A 22,340-nucleotide genomic window follows, 5' to 3' on the forward strand; every position below is an offset into this window, starting at 1 on the left:
TGTAAAAACTATATCATTACTTTTCAGTCATTTAAAAACATGCATTTCTTTGTGTGAAATAAACTTTTTAAAGCATTGCAACATTTCTGGTGATGTCTTTTTAAAGTACTTGAGAACAGTGACAAGCACAGTATACATTTTGTTAATATTCAGTTGTGCTAAAAAAAGGAAGTATTACATTCAAGGAAACATTTTTGCTAAATCTATTCTATAAACTCCCAACTTCTCTTCTCTCTTTCTTATAAAAGTCTAAAAAAATAAAAACAAGAAACTGTTCCAAGTCTTCAGAGTGGCCGGGCATAGATCTTAAAAGGATGTGGGGTGCGTGTTGCTCCAATTATTCCCTCTGTTTTGAGCTTGACTCCATCCAAAGTGGAAAATGAAAATTTCTGAAACAAACTGACAAAAAACAAAAACAGCTCCATCCTGGCCAGGCCCTCTCCCAGGCAAGCTCGCTTCCCTGCAAAACCAGTACACCAGTAACATCAGTAGGCAATATAATGTCTACAAGGCAAAAACAAGTGTGTCAGGTTTCAGGTTTTTGGTGGATTGCAAAAGTATCATCTGATAATGGCTACTGAGATTTTTATTTTTGTTGTAATATTACCTACATAGTCATACTACCACACAAATATGCATTTTTACATTGCAGACAGGATGTTGAACTGTCCACACATTAAATACTATTTATAATTGCATTCCCATTTTTCATAAAAAATTATCATGGTTATTGTTCTAGAGGGGGTTTTGATTTACACATACAGTGCATACATAGACGCACCTCCCTTCTTTTCCCAGCATGTTGTGTATTTTTATCTGTTGCACTAATAAAAAATAATACACAAAATCTTACACATCTTTTTCTTCTCACCTGCAGAGAAAGGTATGAAGGCCTCCCTCTTAACAAACTTTCCATCTGAGCCCAGAAAATGTTGTGGGTTAAAACTATTGGGAGTGGTCCATTCAGTTTTATCAAACAGCACAGAGGTCAGGATCGGCATTACCGAAGTCCCCTGCAACAAAACACAGCACACTGTTATACAAATAAAACAATATATTTCTACACTACATTATATACAAATGCGGCAGCATAGTATGTATGCTGATTTAATGATAAAAATATGAATATGATCTAGTGCTTATTTATATAATATTCCACACCTTTGGAATGAAGTATCCTCCAAGTGTCATGTCCTTGGCTGCCCTCCTGAACCCGTTGAGGGGCACTATGTTTCCTATTCTCTGAATCTCATGGATGACTGCGTCAGTGTAGGGCAGGTTTGCACGGTCTGCCATTGTGGGCTGTCGAGACTGTCCGATCACTTTGTCTATCTCTGCATGGACTTTCTCTGAAAAATAGGCCAAATACTTGGGCATGAGAGAACTTGTTCATATATACAATACATACGTGGATACACATAACATCAAAACATTCTGTTCCAGTTTAAAATTGATAAAACTGAGTTGTAGGACAGGTCAGATTTCTATTGTTTGCTCTTAAAGGGCCCGTACAAATCCTGCATATTTAGGCTCCTTATATTTTAGTTATTCTCTCAAACTGAAAACACTCTGTTCAACCTTGTAATGTCATGTGGTAATACAGGAAGTGTTCCACTGTGATTTAAACCCCATACACCAAAGGTAAAAGGAGCTATTAACTTGAAAACTACTGCCCCATGACATCACAAGGTGGAACAGATAATTTTGAGCTTTGGATATGTAGAGAGAATAATAATAAAGGGTTACTAAAACCTGTGTGAATGAAACAAAACAGTTTTTTTGATGAGGTAAGAACATTCTAACATGGCTTAAAGCTCACATGAGTCAATTTCACATAATATAGGACCTTTAAACTGTAAAAAACACAAATTTGAGATAGAGCCGGGTTTAAATTTGTTGCTTCAGTTTGTTGACATGTTTGATACAAAAACAGAAGGGATTTGGGATATCTTACTCAGCTTTTGAGTAAACAAGATCTTCCAGAAAACTGGACAGAAATTCAAATTCTTCTTTTAGGAGTTTACGCGGCTAATAAATCAGGCTTAGAAGTAGATATCAACAAAATCCTTCAGCACAAAGTGAAAATCTCAAGGTTGTAAAGTGGTGTATGTACAGTATATGCTGCTGTGTGCAAAAAAACAGCCTTTGAATTTACAATGCCCCGTACAAAACATACAATAAACTCATGTGGTGTGAGGTCTCTTACCTTGGATGTGAGGGTTGTTGATGAGGTGGATCAAACCCCACTGCAGAGTCTTGGAGGTAGTCTCTGTCCCAGCCAAAAACAGGTCCAAACAGCACAGCACCAGGTTTGTCTCACTGAACCCGAGCTCTTCATTACCATTCTACAGCCAAATAATGTAAAGGCACAAAAAAGAAAAGATATTTACAATTTGCTAAGGACATCAGGACATTTTACAATTATCTGCAATTATCTATTATTTGAGACAACATAATACTATATATGTATATATACAGGCAATCTGGCTATGTATTGTGTAAAATGTCAACATGTTCTTTTCACATAATAATTGCAAAATTCAGAGTTGAAATTATGACATGTAATAATCAGTTGAATAATTGTTAAGAACTGCATTGTGAATGCACTTTTGCCTCTAAAAGAAAGATGTCGATGTAATCTCGTGGAGAGCTGGGGTCCAAGTCGAGCTTGTGTCTCTCGACCTCCTCTCTGATAAAGGCCTCTATGGACTTGGCTCGGATGAAGATGCCATTGTGCGGCCCCGGCATGTGCGCCATCAGCACTGGAAAGGCATCATACAGCTTTGTGCAAAAAAAGGTGTTAATTAATTCATTCATTCATTAAGAAGCACAAACATTACCTCACATTATCATGATTGATGTTGAGTATTGCAAAACACAAAAGGATTGGTAATTGTATTTTCTAGGAAAGGGTCAAGAAACAAGAAGCAAACATACAGATTTTATTACCGGTACTCGTGTTTGAGTGAGTTTATCAAGACCGGTAAGACCTTATAAATCATACTTTAGCAATTTTGCATAGCTATACCACAGACAGATAGATTAGATACATTTATATATAGGTTAGACACATTTACACTTCAGATGACTTTCTTTGACTTTTATTACTCACAAAAGCCCACACAGATCCTTCTAGATATGCCAGCTCATTTAGATCATAGAGCATGTCCTGGAAGCGCTGGTCACTGTAGTCGAACCTTCTGCTGAATACAATCTGACAGATGATGTTGGCCACTGCGTTGTTCAAAAGAGGAACTGGGTCAAAGGGCTCACCTAAAATTATAAAACAAATATAGTCAAAAATAGTTTTATTGTTGACTGTTATTGATGGCTGTCTGTCAAAGGTGATGCCGAGGAAGAGTGCAGAATTAAACATTTTACAAAGATGACTTGGATTCACATTGTACTTGGCAAGTTTGTCAAAGCGCTACAGTAGGCCATTACTAATTCACAGTCTACACTTAGACATTATAAATAGGTATCTGAACATGGAAATAGTAAGCTGACCAGGGCCAAGGGATTGAAGATTACATTGCATAAATTCATGTAAAAGTTGAAATGTTGAAAATTTTTAAGTGCATGTTTCAATGTAATCCATCAGATGGTGCTACTCTACCACAGCATTTCAACACAACAACTTGCAATTCATTTAAAGTTTTATTTTTTACAATTTTGCAAGTCTGACCAAACTTGCATATTGATTTGACATAACAGACAAACAGTTTTAAAATAAATGTTGAAATAAATGCATTTGGAATTTACTGTTTGAAAAGAGAATCATATATGCTTCCCGTTTGGCAGGTGGTCATAGTGTTGTGTTTGATCATTAGTAGAGTTCACTGTGCACCTCTGTTCTTGTCCATGGCGTCGTGCAGGTTGCGGCTCTCCTCACAGATCCTCTCCTCCATTGAACTCGTGGTGAGACCAAACACTCTCAGTGTCGCCATGGCAAACCTCCGCTGCCTTCTCCACACTTTACCGTTACTGAAGAACAAACCAGCTGAGAACAAGACAGATACTGTGAGACACACACATCTGTTACTGTACCTTAGGCTTGGGCAATATCAACATCATCTTGAAAGAGAGTAATGAAAAGGTAGGTCTTTAACAGCAAGGAAATTATAGAAGAAATATTATGTTTTTTAGGTGCTTGCTGAACTATAACACAAGTAGATCTTCAATAAACTTTGTTAATTGTGCTAATAAACAGCATAATATAACAGAAATTGGACCCTTTCTGTTCAGAACTGCACAACTAATAGGTACCACCTCTTTATTCATTTATGCATTCTTATTTTTGTGTTATGTAACATTTTAGAACCATACATTTTACAACTAAGAGTCTTAATTTTGCAAATAACTGCAGCTATGTACAAGAATGTTGGCAGGGATAGGGGGTAGGAAAACAGGCAATTTTCTGAGCACTCAAGCCTCTAATGCAGGACAGTGCAGTATCAATTGAAAAACTATTTTTTCATGTTATAACATGACCGTAAGATCATAAAAGTAAATTTACCAATGAAAAATTAGGATAAAACGTAAACGAATAAGGCTTAATGAGAAAGAGTATAATAAAATATACAATTAGGACAACATCTACTACTCCTGTTGCTATACACTCCTACATATTAGTTAGATCATTGGACCAATCTGACAAGTGACATTAAAACATGTTAATTATGTCTTCAAATGAATGTAATTAGTTACTAATTATGTAAGTGGCACAAGATGTCAAAATAATGGTTGTTGGTTTATATACATAAAGTGTTGTGTACCTGAGTTCCCAGAGTAAATCCTGGTCACCATGGGGCTGTAGGGTCGGTCCACAAAGTTTTCAGCCTGTGTCACGAGTGCCTCCTTCACCATTTTGAACCCACACACAAACACGCTCTTGTCCCGGCCCACACGGATGCAGTACACATTCCCATAGACTTCAGCAAGCTGTGGATTCAGAGAATGGGTGTTTTGTTGCCCAACATGTGACTCAGCAAATTCACAGAACATAATTTATACATACATATATTTCTAGAATGTGAAATTGTTTCACATTTAGATTAACATATATTTTGTATTAGATCTTTTGATATAGACTCCTATAACATAGTAAAAAAAACTTTACTATATTTGAAAAGCAAATATTGATGACTAAATGTACATAGCTGCAAACATCTAAAAGTAAAACTGCATTTATTCATCAAACATTTTTTTTTTTAATCAATGATACAAATTTACCTTTTTGGAGTTTATTAAAGGCTACACATCTCAGTCATAATTTGTTGTTTGTTTTTCATTAAGAGTTGAATGCCATAAATTGTCTTATATTAATTATAGATAGAAGTTCTTTTACTTTTACTGTCTTCTTTTAAACAGTAATCTTACCTTAGTAAGGTAGATGTGAGGCTGTTTTGGTTCAATGTTAAAAATACTCCCAATCAGGGGAAGAGGTCGTGGTCCAGGAGGAAAATTTGGCGGATCCTTATTCATTATTAAATATACAATCAGCAACACAGAAAAAATAACAAACAAGATTCCCCTCACTTCAAAACAGGAAAACAAGTCAGATATCTGCATTGTCAGGCACAAGGAAGAACCATAGGAAACACAGCTACATCAGCCACACAGAACTAGACAGACTGGTGACTTATGGTATGTAGATTTAATAATGTAAATCAGTGGAGCCTGCCTCTGTCTCACTGAAGACAATCCAACCAACTGACCACCAGGGACAATGGGGTATTTTTTATTTATGTGTGTTTAAGAGCAATGCACAGACCACATTCATCTCAATAAAGGAGATGCACTGCACCTTATTAACCTATTAGCTATTTTCCATATGTTGGTTGTAGTTAGTTCATAAGTTATTTATAACTCTACTAATCCAAAAAATACCTCTCTAGCACTGTTCCCTCCAAGCTGACACGGTCTCCGCGTACAGAAAATCTGTGCTGCGCACAAAATCGAACCGGAGTTGAAAATAAATTAAACACACAACAATTTTTTTAATTTTTATTTTTTATTATTATACAATTAGATTAACAGTTAACAAGAGAAAGTACAGAACAAAATAAGAACACAGAATACAGAATACAGAATGCCAGGGGGGTATACAAAAATAAAAGAAAATTAATTTGAACCACTGTGACATTTAACAAAAATGTTTAAAGACATGCAGCTTTCAAATGTTAATATAGATTTTTTGTTTAAGCTTTTGGAAATAGTGGAAATGTACGATTGTATTTGATTAATTAAAACAGGAAAAAATAAGGATGCATAAGAAAATTTAGATTTATGAATATAAAATTTGCCAAATATAATAATTAAATTAATTGCTATTTTTTTATTTGAATCTAAGTTTTTATCATGTATACCAAAAATGATATGTTCAAATTTTAGTAAAAATGTATAATCAATATGTTCTTTTATAAATTTTAAGCAGTCTTTCCAAAAGGACTTTGTAATAGTGCATTCCCAAAAAAGATGACATAGTGTTTCAGGGTGTTCTTTACAAAAAGTGCAATTGGGGTCAATTGTTTTGATATATCTGAGCATAAATTGATTTGTCGGATAAATTCTATGCATTAGTTTAAAGGAGACATCTCTCATCTTATTATTTATCATAAATCTTTGGTTCAGAGTCCATCCTTTTTTTCCAAATATCATCAGGGACAAATTTTCTCCAATAAAAAATAGCAGCGGGCACAGGGATAACATCTTGTTGTAGTAGGGTACGTATTTTTCGATTATTTTTTACAAACAGTAGAAAAACAAATTTGTCCTACGGTGGTTTTAGTTACATTCAGTGAGCACATATATTTATCAATGTTAGTATTTTTAAATAATTCACATATTTCTTTGGTCACTGCATCAAACACAATGGCATATTCCCGAGGAGTTACAGCAAGGTTGTATTTCAAATTGAACTCATTGTACCTCAGCAAGTGTCCATGTCCGTCAAATAACTGACCCACCAGTAGGATGTCTTTGTTAAACCAATGAGGATAAAATAATGATTTGTTTTTGTATAGAATGTATTTAAACACACAACAATTCATTCTGCGCTATTTTTCAGTGTGAGTCAGTGAGTGTGACCGGGGACGAGCTGCTCCAGCCAATTATGTGATTCACATACGTATTTGCGCATCTTATCAACGTCATTGACAGGCGTCCTCATGTCCCGCTCCCACTGTTTTAGCCGATGTGACCGATGTGGAGTGAAAACTCGATAATGATTCTATGTGTTTAACCCCTTAACGTTCCGACGGCCCGCCCTCGGGCAAAGATCCTCGCGTAAAATTACGCGCGCGTAATTGCGTAATTTTACGCAATGTTTTGTAGTAGTTTTGCGTTTTAAACATGATGAAACGGACAAAAGAAAGGAAGTACGCGACCGAGGACACTGTGGATGTTTGTACAAGTTAAACTAGAGGCACCTCGGACCCGGAGCGGTTCGTGGAACCGAGTGAAGATCTCATGATGGACTCAGGAGCAGAGGACCTTATGATTTGATGGACTTGATGCTGTTCCTGATCGGTAAGCGTGGTTTATTCTGCTATTGACTTAATTGTGGGTCAAATGTGTATTATGTGTAATTATTAGCATTAGTGTAACCTTTGATTTATTTGATGTACGTTATTTTATATATTAACATTAATTTGGGGCATACATACATCAAATAAATCAAAGGTTACATTAGCAAGTGCCAATCTGCGCCCCCCCGACCACCACCAATCATCACGCACACACCACTTGGGTGAAGTGTCTTGCCTAAGGACACAATGACAACCTCTGTCACAGAATGACACTGTCACATGTACAGTGTATTATTAGTTTCCAGTGTGTGTTTGTTTACATTTTGAAGTGTGTGGTTTGTAAATATATATATTTATTTTGACCCATACCACTTGTTTTGAATATATTTTATATACAAATACACATTATATATTGTGTTTTGATATCATATGTAAATGTACAGTAATAGAGCAGCTGGGTGTGCAGATACAGATTCCTCTCAGTGTGTATTGGTCATTGATACTGTCACTAGTTTATGAGTTGTAAAAATCAAATGATCGTGTCATATACTGAAAAAGAGTTACCGGACTGTCTCCCAAACACAGTAGGACCCTAGTCACAAGAAGGCGGACTCCGGACCAAGACGCGATCCAATCTGGACCCGAGCTTTTTTAGCCTATATCTGGTGAATTTCAAAGTTTATAATGCGCGCATTATCTAACCATCTTCCGCAGCCTTCGCCGCGGTAGAAAGCGGAGTCTCCTCCGAATGAGGCGGAGTGATACGGTAAAGTTTTTAAGAGCCACACACGGTGCGGCTCAGCCAATGAGATCAGCGTATTTGAGGAAGGTACCGTAATGTATTTTTAGACGCGCAGATTCACACACAGACAGCAGCGGCACAGCTTTACGAGGAGAAGGTATGGCAAGCTCCAAAAAAAGAAAGGTGGACACGGAAAATAGAACTTTTTAAGAAGAATGGACTGATCAATACTTGTTCATCCTACCAGGCGGCAGTACAAAACCCGTGTGTCTCATATGTTCAGAAACTGTCGCTCTCGTAAAAAGCGGCAATGTTAAAAGGCACTTTGAAACATTTTCACAAACTTATCCGCCCGAATCTACAATCCGGGCACAAAAAAATCTGCGATTTACGTGCAAGATATGATCGTTCCACCAGAATCATGGTCAAGAAAGCTGGAGCTGTTCAGGGAAGACCTGCAGGGAGACTGCACTCACTTCCCAACTGTCAAGGAACAAGTTGAGGGAGAGAAGTCCAGTTTTCAACATTTTGTTGAGAAACTCATTGCCAATTTTGTAAAACGATTTGACAGTTTCAACCTTGGAGAGCAGCTTACTGTCTTCATTCAAAATCCATTCCTTATCACTGACATAAGGAGGTTTTCCAGAGAAGCCAATGACAGTTTCATATGGGCAAATGCAGGACTTCTTCCAATGGAACTTGCAGATCTCCAGTCAAATGTGGTGCTGAAAGAGCAAGTTAGTGAAAGAGATGCTGAATCTTTCTGGATCCAGTTAGTTTCAGAGACATCTTTCCCAACACTAAAGAAAGTAGCCCTGTACATATTGTGTATGTTTGGTTCAACATACTGCTGTGAAGCTGCTTTCTCCACGATGAACATCATCAAAAACAAATACCGTTCCAGGCTCACCAATGACCACCTTCACATGTGCTTAAGGATGGCTTTAACAGCATTCAGCCCTAGATTTAGAATGCTTGCAAAGCAACAAAGAGCTTACTTCTCTCAGAAAAAGTAAAATGCTTTGTTAGTTCAAATTATTTATCAATGTTCAGTGTTGTGTAGTTTTTGTAACAAGCACTTTTTAAAATTTTGTTTCACATTCCACTTAAAAAGCATGTTTTTGTTTTACTTTGAAATAAACATGTAATTTATTTTCATAGTTAAATGCACAACAATTGTGACGCCCACAATGTGTGTTAATTTTGTAAATGAGTGTTAGTGGTGGTTTTTATTTTTGAGAAATGAACTCTTGTAATTCTAATTTTTACCACATGATGGCAGCACGCGCAGTGAGACGGTTTGGAAGTGCTCTGGCTTCTGCTTCCTGATAACGGCAGTAGCAAAAATCCAAGACAACACAAAACTAACGTCTCCGTCTCACTTGGCTTATTTCCGGTTGGTACAGTCCCACCAAGCACAAAAATGAGTCCTCACAATATAACTTTTGTTGTAATATTTGCTAGTCTACGCTAGACGTTTGCTCTTGAATGTATTTTACTTAGATATGTGATTAGCTATTGGTTTGATTTGAGATTTTATTTTTATTTTTTATTTTTTTCTCAAATCTGGTCTCCCTCCTTTAGGTCTCCATTGGATTCATATTTTTACCAAGCATATTTTTTTTCTAATGGAAGTAGATATGAAGATAGATATTTTGTACATTTGCAGAATCATTATTAAGAAGAACAAAGTATAATCTACTATATCTGACAAAATCTTCATCTTATTATTTAACAAAATGTAAAACTTTAGAACACATGTGTCAAACTCAAGGTCCGTGGGCCAAATGCGGCCTGCCACATCATTTTATGTGGCCTGCGACAAAGGAAATTAAAAGGTATGACTGTTTTAAAATGTCAGTTTATCATTAGATACACATTTAAACAGCCATTTTTTCATATCTATGCAAATCCGTAAGTACGTCAAGGTGGGTGGCAATATCCCTGAGACAGTGGTGACAAACATTGGTTCCCCGCGGGGGACAGTACTGTCGCCGTTTCTCTTTTCTCTCTACACTGCTGACTTCACATATAAGTCTGAATCCTGTCACATCCAGAAATATTCAGATGATACAGCAGTGTTGGCATGTGTAAAAGGAGAAAACGAAATGGAGTATAGAGACCTTATTGCTGCTTTCACAGTCTGGAGTAAGAGACATGGTCCTGGTCAGCGCACACAACTGCAGCTTATAAAACAGGACAAAGCAGACTCTTCTTTCTTAGGAAGCTTAAATCTTTTGATGTCTGTAATGAGTTTCTGCATATTTTTTACCATTCTGTTGTAGCCAGTGCTGTGTTTTTTGGAGTGGTGTGCTGGGGAAACAGCATTGCTGTGTGGGACTGTAACAGGCTTGATAAGCTAATCAGAAAGTGTGTGTCGGTGATGGGTGGGAGGGTGGACTCTGTTGGGGAGCTGGTGGAGAGGAGGACGAGGAGTCTGGTGCGGACCATCCTCAACAACAGCAGACACCCGCTGCACGAGACTGTGGCAGCTCAGAGAAGCAGCCACAGTACCAGGTTTCTCTCGCTGCACTGTAGAACTGAGAGGTTCAGGAGATCGGTCATTCCTGCTGCTATAAGACTGTATAACAGCTCTTGTTAATCGGGTGCACTATATTATTTTGGTACTGTTTGTGATTTTATACCTGTGTGCAATTTATGTTATGTCTGTTTTTGCTGCTGGACAAATGAATTTCCCTGGTCTGGGGATTAATAAAGTATCTATCTATCTATCTATCTATCTATCTATCTAAATCCATATGCAATATTTGTAACTTGAATAAGTAGTAAATATAGAAACGGTTAATTAACAAGATTCAAAAGTAGCTGCATTTATTTTACATTAAATTTAGTTACATTTAGTGACATTTATTTTACAGTTAGTTACATCTGGCCCTTTGAGAGCGACCATTTTGTTGATGTGGCCCTTTGTGAAAATGAGTTTGACACCCCTGCTTTAGAACTTTACTACAACTTAATTAGGTTATCTACCACATCAGCAAGACAAATACAAGACAGTGGGCTGAAGAAAAAGAGAGCTCTAGGCTACCACTAGAGGGCAACCAAGGAATGGTTTCTGATTGTAATTCCAAAATGAATATATTTAACACATATTCATTTTAGCAGTCTTTATTGTCTTATTTAGAGTTAGACAGAACAACCTTTAGATCAGGGTCTCCAACCCTTTACCTTCGGTGAGCTCTCTTTTCAAAACGGACATGACAGAGACGTTCTACTGTGTGTGGACGCAAGAAATTGAGTATAAATAAGAGCCTTAGATGGGGTACAGTTAGATGCCCATAAAACATAAACAATTATCCATTTATTAGTGCACAAAGTTAGACATCAAAATTATACATTCGCAATGGTAATTAATCAAATTTTTGTTATTCAGCACAATATGTATAATTCAGAAATCCCTTGGCGAGCTACAAGGACGAGGGTGGAGAGCTACAGGTTGGAGACTGCTGTAGATAGCGCTACAGCCTGGAAGTAGCGGACTTTAGCGCAAACTTTGAAGGGGTGCGGGACACGCGTGGCCCCGGTCACACCATCGGTCCTCAGCTCTTCTCCGTCCAAAACATAAAACAAAAACTTCTGCAGCAAACCAACAATAAACAGGAACAGTTCCATTTTAGCGAGTCCCTCTCCAGGACACACACGTTTCCCTGGAAAATCAACAACCATTGTGATAAGTCCATAGGCCTACTTAGACTATTGTAACCATAAATTGTATTGTCAATGATGGCAAACAGATTGAATCCTTCTAGCTAGCCTACATACTAACTCTCAGAAATCAAATATAGTTTACCTGCTGAGAAAGGGAGCAGTGAGTCTTTATAAACTTTCTGTCTTTGTCCAGGAAGTGTCCAGGGTTAAACGTATCTGGAGTCTCCCACTCAGTCTTGTCAAAGAGCACAGAGTGTAGCATGGGCATGATGCCGGTCCCCTGTAACACAGAGACATAGACTTACTGTTAATATGTATGTATCAAGTGCTCACAGTTCTACTTTTTTTTTGAGGTGTGGCCTCTGACTCGGCCTGTTGGCACTTGGTGCAGTTTGGTATATCACCATGCCTGTCAATAAAAATGATTTCCAGTCATTGTTCAAAGACGGTCACGCTGTATTTTTCTTTTCTCCAATAGGATAAATAACTAGTTTAGGGGGCTCACACTGCGTATTACTCTGACAACAGGTTATGAGCCCAGGAAGCCCCATAGTCAAAGTTAGGTGAAAGTTTAACACCACTGAGAACTTGTCGCCATGAACTGAGAGTTCAGCAAAAGAAGGAAAAGCTTAGTTAGCTTGTTCACGGCAACATTTGTGCACAGAAGATGGAGCGATCATCTACCACTTGCACTACCACTTCAAGTAGTGCAAGTGGTAGATGGTCCCTCCTGGACTTCAACAGAGATGGAAAAGGGCACGGACTTTGGGAAACTAAGTTCTTGGGACATTTATGTTTACAAGTGCTCAAACAAATTATATTATATGAGCCTTAGGAAGATGATGATGGCATATGCCGAGTTTATGGATGATAAAAGTTTAAGTTTGGTCAGGAGAGAAGCCTCAGAGGATGGGAGAAATGCGTGTGCCAAAGAGGTTACAGCTGGTACTTACTGAAGTTGCAGGGTCAATAGATCTTATGTCTAAAGATGGGTACAGGTTTGCTGTGTCATTCACCAATGATTATTCCAAGGGAAACAATATAGTCTATGCAACGGAGAAGTTTCTGGCTGATACTGGCCTCTATTTGAAGATTAGGTGTATCAGATCTACAACAGAGTTTATGTCAAAAGCACTACAGAGCAGAACTAGAGGACATTATGGCCAGGTGTATGTCGATTGAAAATAACCTGCAAAAAGTATTGTGACCTTATGCTGTACATACAATAGCAGTAGTCGTAAACAGGTGTTTTAATAACCACACAAAGCAAACACCTTACTTTATGCTGACAGGGAAGAAACCAGTATCGAGAGTGCAAAAATTCGGGTCTGTGTGTTATACTTAGAAGCAAGATTAAAAGAAACTTGACACAAGATGAGACAAAGGGGTGTTTATAGGATATGATGAAAAAACAGCCCAGCTTACTTGTTCAATTATCCAGAAAGTGAAAAAGTCCAAAAAAGTAGGTTGTTAAAGTTTGTGTCAAAAAAAAAACTGTAGAGCAGCAAACACAAACTGTGGCAACATCTCACAACGATGAATATGAGACAACAAAACTAAACATAGACTCCCAACAAAACTAAAGGTGACTTCAGAGAGCTTTCAGAATGAGCTAGAAGAGATAAATCCTGAAACAAACATTGAGGCACATACAGGTGAGACTAACATTCAGGTGAGATTAACAGTCAGAGATATCCAACCAGAGCCTGCCTTATCTACTTACACCTTCAAACACTTGTACTGGGCTAGAAAAGCCCCGTGTGTTAGTAGCACTCTATACAATGCAGCTGTCCTCCTCTCCCGCCAAAACTGGGAGGAAAGCTCAACAGGACAGCTGCACAGGTATTGTGTCTTTGCTATTTTTGCCATTAAATAATGCCATCCATATCCGAAAACCTTCACTATATGTTGTAAACTCACAGGAGCCCTTACCTCCACCACTGACGCTGGGTATACACCGCTGTTACCGATATAAACAGGGGCTTTGTTGAGTCTGTTTGTTTGGTTGTTTGCTATGGAGCATTAGCATCACAGTACGCCATCTTGCACCTCGTTTCACTTGTCAGTATGTCATGGTGCATTGTTATTCTGATGTGTCCAATTTATAAGTCTAGTTCAAGCTAATGTAGCCTTTTGTTCCTTGGTTAAAGCAAATTAAAGCCAAGTGGTTGTATTTTGGTTTCAACACTGTTTATCCAATGCACTTTAGTTTGAGCCAGTTGTAAACTGCCTATTATTGTATTTATGCAAACAGTATTTTTACTTTAAACTTTTTGTACACTGACTGCTATACTAAGCTAAGATAGCTAATGCTAAGTAATGGCTTTAGCATTTTGCTAAAAGTTGGTCCTGTCTATTTTAATACAGGCCAGATGTGCCCGGGTTGGGTATCATATCCGATGGCGAGCTAGGAGCCCTACAAAGAACCAGAACATCACATATTCAACTCTAAATCCTGCAGTCTGGTAGGAGGCTGTTGCCTATCACTCCCAAACCCTCAATCACACACACATCCATAGCCTCAAGGACCTTTATCAACCCATGGACAATCTGAATTATCCTATGGACATTTAAGCCCACATCTGTGGCAAATAATTTTCATTTATGTTGAATCTTTTCCGTTGTGTACTTCCTGTTTTGGGGAGTTGTTACTTCAAGTGTTGAATTGTGTTGTTGTGAAATGAGCTCTAACTTCAGAAGTGCACTTAATTTGCCTTAACTCAAAGATTAAATATTAAGACAAAATCTGTTTCAATGTCTGATTGACATTCTAATTATTCTGCAGAATTGTAAATATTGGGTATTTGTTTGTATGCGTTTTCACTTTCAATATATGGCACCAGTCATAGAATGTTTATACAATATTTTGGCCCCTGGCCCCCTGGCCCTCCTCCGCCCCCCTCCCTCCTCCTCGCCTGGTCGATTTTTCTTGTTTTGTCTGATTTTTCCTGTTGTTTGATTTTCCTGTTTGTTTTTGTGTGTAGGCAGCACGGTGGCTGAGTGGCAACACTCATGCCTCACAGCAAGAAGGTTTGGTTCGATCCCCGGGTCGCCCAGGCCTTTCTGTGTGGAGTTTTGCATGTTTCTCCCCGGGTCTGGATGGGTTTTCCCCCGGGTACTCCGTTTTCCCCCATCAACCAAAACATGAACGCCCTTCGAGACAACTGTTGTTGTGATTTTGGGCGTTACAAAAATAAAATGAATTGAATTGAAATTGATTGAATTTTCCATATGGAAGTGAAATTAGGAAAGGGCTTCTGAATCTACAACAGTACTGTTGTTCTGTACCTTTGGAATGAAGTATCCTCCCAGAGTGGTGTCTTTAGAGGCCATTCTCATGCGGTTTAGGGGAACTATATTTCCTATTCTCTGGATCTCATGGACGACTGCATCAGTGTATGGCAGGTTGGCCCGGTCTGCCATCGTGGGCAAACGATTCTGTTCAATCACTCTGTCTATTTCTTCCTGGACCTTTTCTGAAAAGGTAACATAGAAATGTATTAAAATCCTCTTTGTTATGCTATAAGTATATGCTTATTTAAACCCACAACTGCTATGAAGTTCCTTACCCTGCACTTCAGGGTGCTTTATGAGGTAAATCAAGCTCCACTGTAGAGTGGTGGCAGTGGTCTCTGTTCCAGCCAAGAAAAGGTCCATGGCACAATAAGCCAAATTGGTCTAATCAAAACCAGCATTAGAGTCTTTATTCTGCCAAGACAGACACCATAATTTGAAATGTTTCCTCAAACAAAAAACAAATTAATGTGACAAGTGCCTTCGCCTTACGCCTGTTAAACCCCCCACAAACACTTGAGGTTGTGATGATTCACCTCACGGCCTGTGGTTACAACTGTGATTACAACTGTGCAAAGCTGATGAGGAAACTGGCAACAGTCAAAGGTTCCATCCCCTGTCGGTGTTTGAATTAGTGTAAGTTGGTATAAGTTTGAGCTACAGCTAACACAAGAATAAGTCAGTAGGCCACACAGTGGTGTTCAGTTTAATACATGTACGATAATATTTTATGAAGGACTGACCCTTGAAATCTAAATAAAATGTTAGCGAAATATTTTTTGGGATGTTTTTCTCCACCTTTTCTTTTAATTAACGATTTTTCAAATTTACTAAATTGGTCTTTTTCCCACAAAAAGATACTGCTGTCAGGTTTAACATTAGCGAAAAACCTGCTGGCCTTTTGCTGACTGACATCCAGCAACTCCTAGTCACTGGATCAATACCTTTTGTTTTATTGATTTATGTGCAAACATGTTCAAGTATGTATGTCTGTGCGGATGTTTTATGTGTGTATGCATATATGTATGTGGGCCTGTGAACATACAGTTGCGAGTACAAATACATGCATGTCTTGATTTTGTTCATGTGGAACCTGGGGGGAGGTGATGACACTATGAGCTTGGGACTGGGGATTTTTTGGGGAAGAAAAAAAATATATACCAAAAAATTAAATAAAAATTGATTGCAAAAAAAACCCAAAACTTTATAGTGTGTTTTTGTCCAGATATATTCAGTTATGGATGTAAAAGTATTGGCACGAACTAACGTTTTTCATCTTAATTATGAAGGAATCAATATAGTCGCAGGGGTTAGTGGGGTCCAGGTCCTTCTTGTGGTTCTCAACCTCCTCAGAGATGAACTCATGGATCTTCACAACATCCTCAAACATTCTATTGTGTGGACCAGGCAAGCGCTTCATCAGCCAGGTGAATGACACATAGAGCTGTCAATAAAAACACAAAACATAATCATCAAGAAATCACATTATTCTAGGCCTGTAGCATTTAACTGGTTGGGGACAGACAGAATCCATACTTTTGTGATGTAATACTGAAGAATACTGACTTTTTAATCTGAGTGTGACAGTGTTTTCTTGTTCCAGTTGTTCATTTTTGTGTCCAAAGGTTTAGTGATTAGTGTTTGATTTTTTTTGTTTTGTATATTTGTTGGACAACAGTCTGACTCTTACCTGAGCCCACATTGTGCCTTCCAGATGAAAAGCTTCAGCCATGTAACGGAGCATAGTCTGAAATCTATGGTCGCTGTAGTTAAAGCGTTTCCCCATCACCAGCTGACAGGTGATGTTGGATACAGCATTATTGAAAAGGCCAGCGGGTCTGAACTGCTCCCCTGGAGAAGAAAATAGATATTTTAAATCAGAATACAAATAGTCACAGTGCTGACATGAAGAGAAACTATTTCTATTCCATGTGCTAGTATTAAAAATCTTTTACATAACTTAAAACCTTTAACTAGCACTGATGTTAATTATTCTTTTATTATTATTATTATTTTTTTTTATTATAAGAGTTTATTTGTTGATGTCCAGCTTAGTTTTAATTAAACAGATTTGTACTCAGTCCTCATGTGCTGTATCCATACTGAAAAAAGACTCATCTATATCATGGTGATACATGGTCAAGTTCAATTATTATCTGTTCAAAATTACATTCTATTGTCTGGCAAAATTGTGTCTTAATACTGATTTTGATAGCTTAGTTATTGAGTGTTGAGCTTTTTCCTTAGTAACAAATAGACATGAGTGAGAGGTAGGTAAACAAACCGGTCTCTGCAAATGTGCATATCATTTTATGCATGGAATACCTTTGTGACTTTGTATCTCTTCTTGCAAGTACTCGATCTCCTCACGGATGCACTGTTCCATGGTACTTTTGCCCAGGCCGAAGCTCCTTAATGTAGACAAAGCAAAACGCCTTTGTTTTTTCCACTTCTCACCACTGCTCATGAAGAGACCTCCTGTAGCATAATTATTAGTAGATTTAATTTCACACAATGTCCTGATATGTTCTAAAGGCTGAAAGTTTGACTTGGTACACAAATTTTTTTTTATGGCATTTACTATAAATACCATAGTCTAACAATATTAGACTGCGCATTTTATTTATTACTTTTTAGCCCTTGATTTTGTAAAACAGTCTCTGTTATAACAAAAGAAACAAGAAAACAATGCCCTAAAGGAGTATGCAGTAAGAAGGAGTGTATTCATTCATCTATTGCTCCCAAAGGCAGGTACTCTTTCTATCATCTCTTTTGATTGATTCTTTTTGAAATTTTTAATACTTTATTCTTTCCCTGCTGTAGCCTTGAGGACAAAAGCTCAGTGTAAAATAATATTTGATTGGTGCACAACATCGTAGGTAGGTCCTGACCTCCTGTTGATGAGTAGAACCTATCAGCTATTGGGCTGAAGGGACGATCCACAAAGATGTCGGCTTGGTTCACTAAGGCTTCCTTCACCATCTTGTATCCACAGACGAACACAAGCTGAGCGCTGCCAAATCGAAAGCTGAAGACATTTCCATAGATTTCGGCCAACTGTGTATAAACAATAACTGTAAACCACAGGATGCAGTGCTAATTGCAGTTTATAGATTCATTAACATTTGTGTTAAATATTAGTGTGGGAGTGTGTCAAACTAATAATTGAGTGAAAATGTGCAAAAATCATACTGTAGCTCACCTTGGAAAAGCTCAAATGTGGAAATTTTGGGTCAAAATCAAGAAAGTTTCCCAGTAGAGGCAAAGCCCGTGGTCCAGGGGGGTAATTTGGAGGATTCCTGTTTTTAACATAATCTGCGATTAGGATGAAAAGCACCAGAAATAGTGCAATTGAGTTAAAATCCAAACTGTCAAGCCACATGTTGAAAAACAGAGAGAGTCCTGTACTCCTACAAAGACAAACTTTACTGAGTATTAGACAACCTACTGAGCTCCACCTACATGGGCTTTGTGTATGACCCCCAACATAACATGTATTTGTCTGGGGCAGGGGTCGGCAACCCAAAATGTTGAAAGAGCCATATTGGACCAAAAAAACAAAAAACAAATATGTCTGGAGCCGCAAAAAATTAAAAGCCTTATATAAGCCTTATAATGAAGGCAACACATGCTGTATGTATCTATATTAGCCTACTATCAAAATGACTAAGTTGGCTACAAATACATAATGAGCATTCATGATTAAATGTTTATTTTCCCTGCAGCGCATCCTGTAGAGAATGACGCACCACGTGACTACTCTGTTGTACGATGCCGCCTCAAGTTTAACTTCATTACAATATTAATCGTAGCCACTGAAATCAGGTGGTTGGTGTTTATTCCATTGTCATTTAAACACTTCAGCACAGCCTCACATATGTCCTCCCCCCGTGTTTGGCCTTTCAGTGGTATTAACTGGATCATTTCTTCTTGCGGCCCATCGGAGTTCACATACCTGCATAAAAGCGCAGTCTGTTCAATATCGATCACATCACACGACTCATCACAGGCAATTGAGTATGCTGGTGCTGAATTAATGTCCTTGATTTGCTGATCGGTGATGTTGCCTGCCATTTTAATGGCCCTTTCCTTCACTGTCTTAGCGGAGAGAGGCATGTCTTTGATTTTCTGTATTATCTCGGTTTTGTTTTTGAAGACTGCAATGTTGAACGACTCCTTCATGTAATCACCATCTGTGAACGGTTTTCCACGCTTTATTATTTCCCGGGTTGCAACAAAACTTGCAGCAGTAGTGGAGTTTGGAGATGCAATCCACTTCTTAAATCTATTTTTGCGCTCCTCTAATTTCTCCAGAAGTAATGCAATCGCACTTTTTCTCTCACTCCCAACTGGATACTCGGCTGCAAATGTAGCATGCCTTCCCTGGAAATGTCTTTCCACATTACTCTTTTTGTTATTTGACAACTTCTCGTTACAGAGCAAACATTCAGGCAATCCTTCCGCATAGGCAATGAATGCAAATGATTCGGTCCAAGAAACGTTGAATCCTCTGTTCTCCTCAGTTATTTTTCTCTTTTTCCCTTTGGGATCCATGGCCCATCACACAGCCGCCGGTTTGTTTACAACAGCCACCTGCCTGGCATCCCGCCCTGCTGGTAGAAACGTGTGTCGCAGGCTATGACGCAAATCTTCGTTGACAGAAATGTTGAAATTTAATATTTATTCTACACATTTTTACAGCATTGGAAAACGTTAAGAATGTTCGTGTCATGTTTGTCCTCCTACAGAAACTATATTAAAACAAAAAATATATTTCCCTCCCCCATCTTTTTCCATTTTGAAAAAGCTCCAGGGAGCCACTAGGCAGCGCTAAAGAGCCGACCGGGTTGCCGACCCCGGGTCTGGGGTTTGTTTAAGATAGCAGTGGTTGATTATATTGCCTGCAATGTTTGGGTATTCAGATCATGATACAAAGTAAAATAATATAAGAAAATATATTATTATACATATACATTATACATAAGTATATGTATTAGTGTTTGCAGCTGTTTTGAGTGACCATTTACCATGACCATGTAATTACTTATAAGGCTTACTTAATTATTTTGGTGTAGTCTGAGACTAAGCCACAGCTAACATTGCATAATGGTGACTAGGCACTCAAAAGCACGTGAAAGGAGAAGCAAAGTTCACATTGGGTAGATCACAGAGATTTTTTTCCTTTGTGTGCGTGACTGTTCCCAGGGTTTGTTCAAGTTCACGCAGAATGTAGGTTGGCATTTGTCACAGACTCGCAAGAGAAATATAAAATAAAGCTTCAAAACACTCTGAATAAAGAATAATAAATATGATTTTTTAAATTGTACAAATTCAAGTTAAACTGATATCTTATCTGCATTGTTTGGAATGACTAATGAAATGTCCAAGTAACAATTTATCTGTTTTTCAAAGCTGCCTGTAAAACTTTATCTTATGTCTTCATGAGTCTGAACATAAAGGTCAATTTATGTTTGTGATGCTAATTAAATGTTTTTTTGGACCTTGAACGTTACACACATGGACAAAATTGTTGGTACACTTCGGTTAAAGAAAGAAAAACTCACAATTGTCACAGAAATAACTTGAATCTGACAAAAGTAACACATAAAAATTCTATGAAATGAAAGTCAGACATTGCTTTTCAACCATGCTTCAACAGAATTATTAAAAAAAATAAACGCATGAAACAGGCCTGGACAAAAATGACCCCTAGAAAAGACTGAAAAAAAAAATGTGACCAAAGGGACATGTTAATCCAAGGTGTGTCCAATAATTAGCATCACAGGTGTCTACAATCAGTCAGTGGTCCTATATATCGTGCTACAGGTCGTCACTGTGGTGTTTGATGACATGGTGTGTACCACACTCAACATGGACCAGAAGAAGCAAAAGAAAGAGTTGTCTCAGGAGATTAGAACGAAAATTATAGACAAGCATGTTAAAGGTAAAGGCTATAAGACCATCGCCAAGCAGCTGGATGTTCCTGTGACTACAGTTGCACATATTATTCAGAAATTTAAGATCCATGGGACTGTAGCCAACCTCCCTGGATGTCGCTGCAGGAGGAAAATTGATGACAAATCAAAGAGACGGATAATACGAATGGAAATAAAAGAGCCCAGAAAAACTTCTAAAGAGATTAAAGGTGAACTTCAAGCTCAAGGAACGTCAGTGTCACATTGCACCATCTGTCGTTGTTTGAGCCAAAGTGGACTTAATGGGAGACGACCAAGGAGGACACTACTGTTGAAAACAAATAATAAAAAAGCCAGATTGGAATTCGCCAAACTACGCGTTGATAGGCCACATAGCTTCAGGGAGAATGTCCTATGTACAGACGAGACAAAAATTGAACTTTTTGCCAGGGCACATCAGCTCTATGTTCACAAACATGAAAAATGAAGGATATCAAGAAAAGAAAACTGTCCCTACTGTGAAACATGGAGGAGGCTCTGTTATGTTCTGGGGCTGCTTTGCTGCATCTGGCACAGGGTGTCTTGAATCTGTGCAGGGTACAAAGAAATCTCAAGACTATCACGAGATTCTAGATAGAAACGTGCTGGCAAGTGTCAGAAAGCTTGGTCTGAGTCGCAGGTCATGGGTCTTGCAACAGGACAATGACCTAAAACACACAGCTAACAACACCCAAGAATGGCTAAGAGGAAAACATTGGACTATTCTAAAGTGGCCTTCTATGAGCTCTGACCTAAATCCTATTGATGTTTGGAACCATGCCGTCTGGAAAAGGCACCCTTCAAACCGGAGACAACTGGAGCAATTTGCTCATGAGGAGTGGGCCAACACCTGCTGAGAGGTGTAGAAGTCTCCTTGACATTTCCAGGAATTGTTTGATTGTAGTGATTGCCTCAAAAGGTTGTGCAACAAAATATTAAGTTAAGGGTACCATCATTTTTGTCCAGGCCTGTTTCATGAGTTTATTTTTTATAATTCTGTTGAAGTATGGTTGAAAAGCAATGTCTGACTTTCATTGGTTAAGTTTTATAGTTTTTATTTATTATTACTTTTGTCAGATTCAAGTTATTTCTGTGACCATTGTGAGTTTTTCTTTCATTAACCAAAGTGTACCAAAAATTTTGTCCACATAT

General features: G+C 38.1%; 1 pseudogene; it reads right to left on the reverse strand.

The window, feature by feature from the left end:
* Nucleotides 1-284: 284 nt before the first annotated feature.
* On the reverse strand, nt 285-18,648 carry LOC117394080 (cytochrome P450 2J4-like; annotated as a pseudogene).
* Between the last annotated feature and the right edge of the window lie 3,692 nt (nt 18,649-22,340).

This window comes from Periophthalmus magnuspinnatus, chromosome 4, assembly GCF_009829125.3.
Source record: "Periophthalmus magnuspinnatus isolate fPerMag1 chromosome 4, fPerMag1.2.pri, whole genome shotgun sequence".
NCBI lineage: Eukaryota > Metazoa > Chordata > Actinopteri > Gobiiformes > Gobiidae > Periophthalmus > Periophthalmus magnuspinnatus.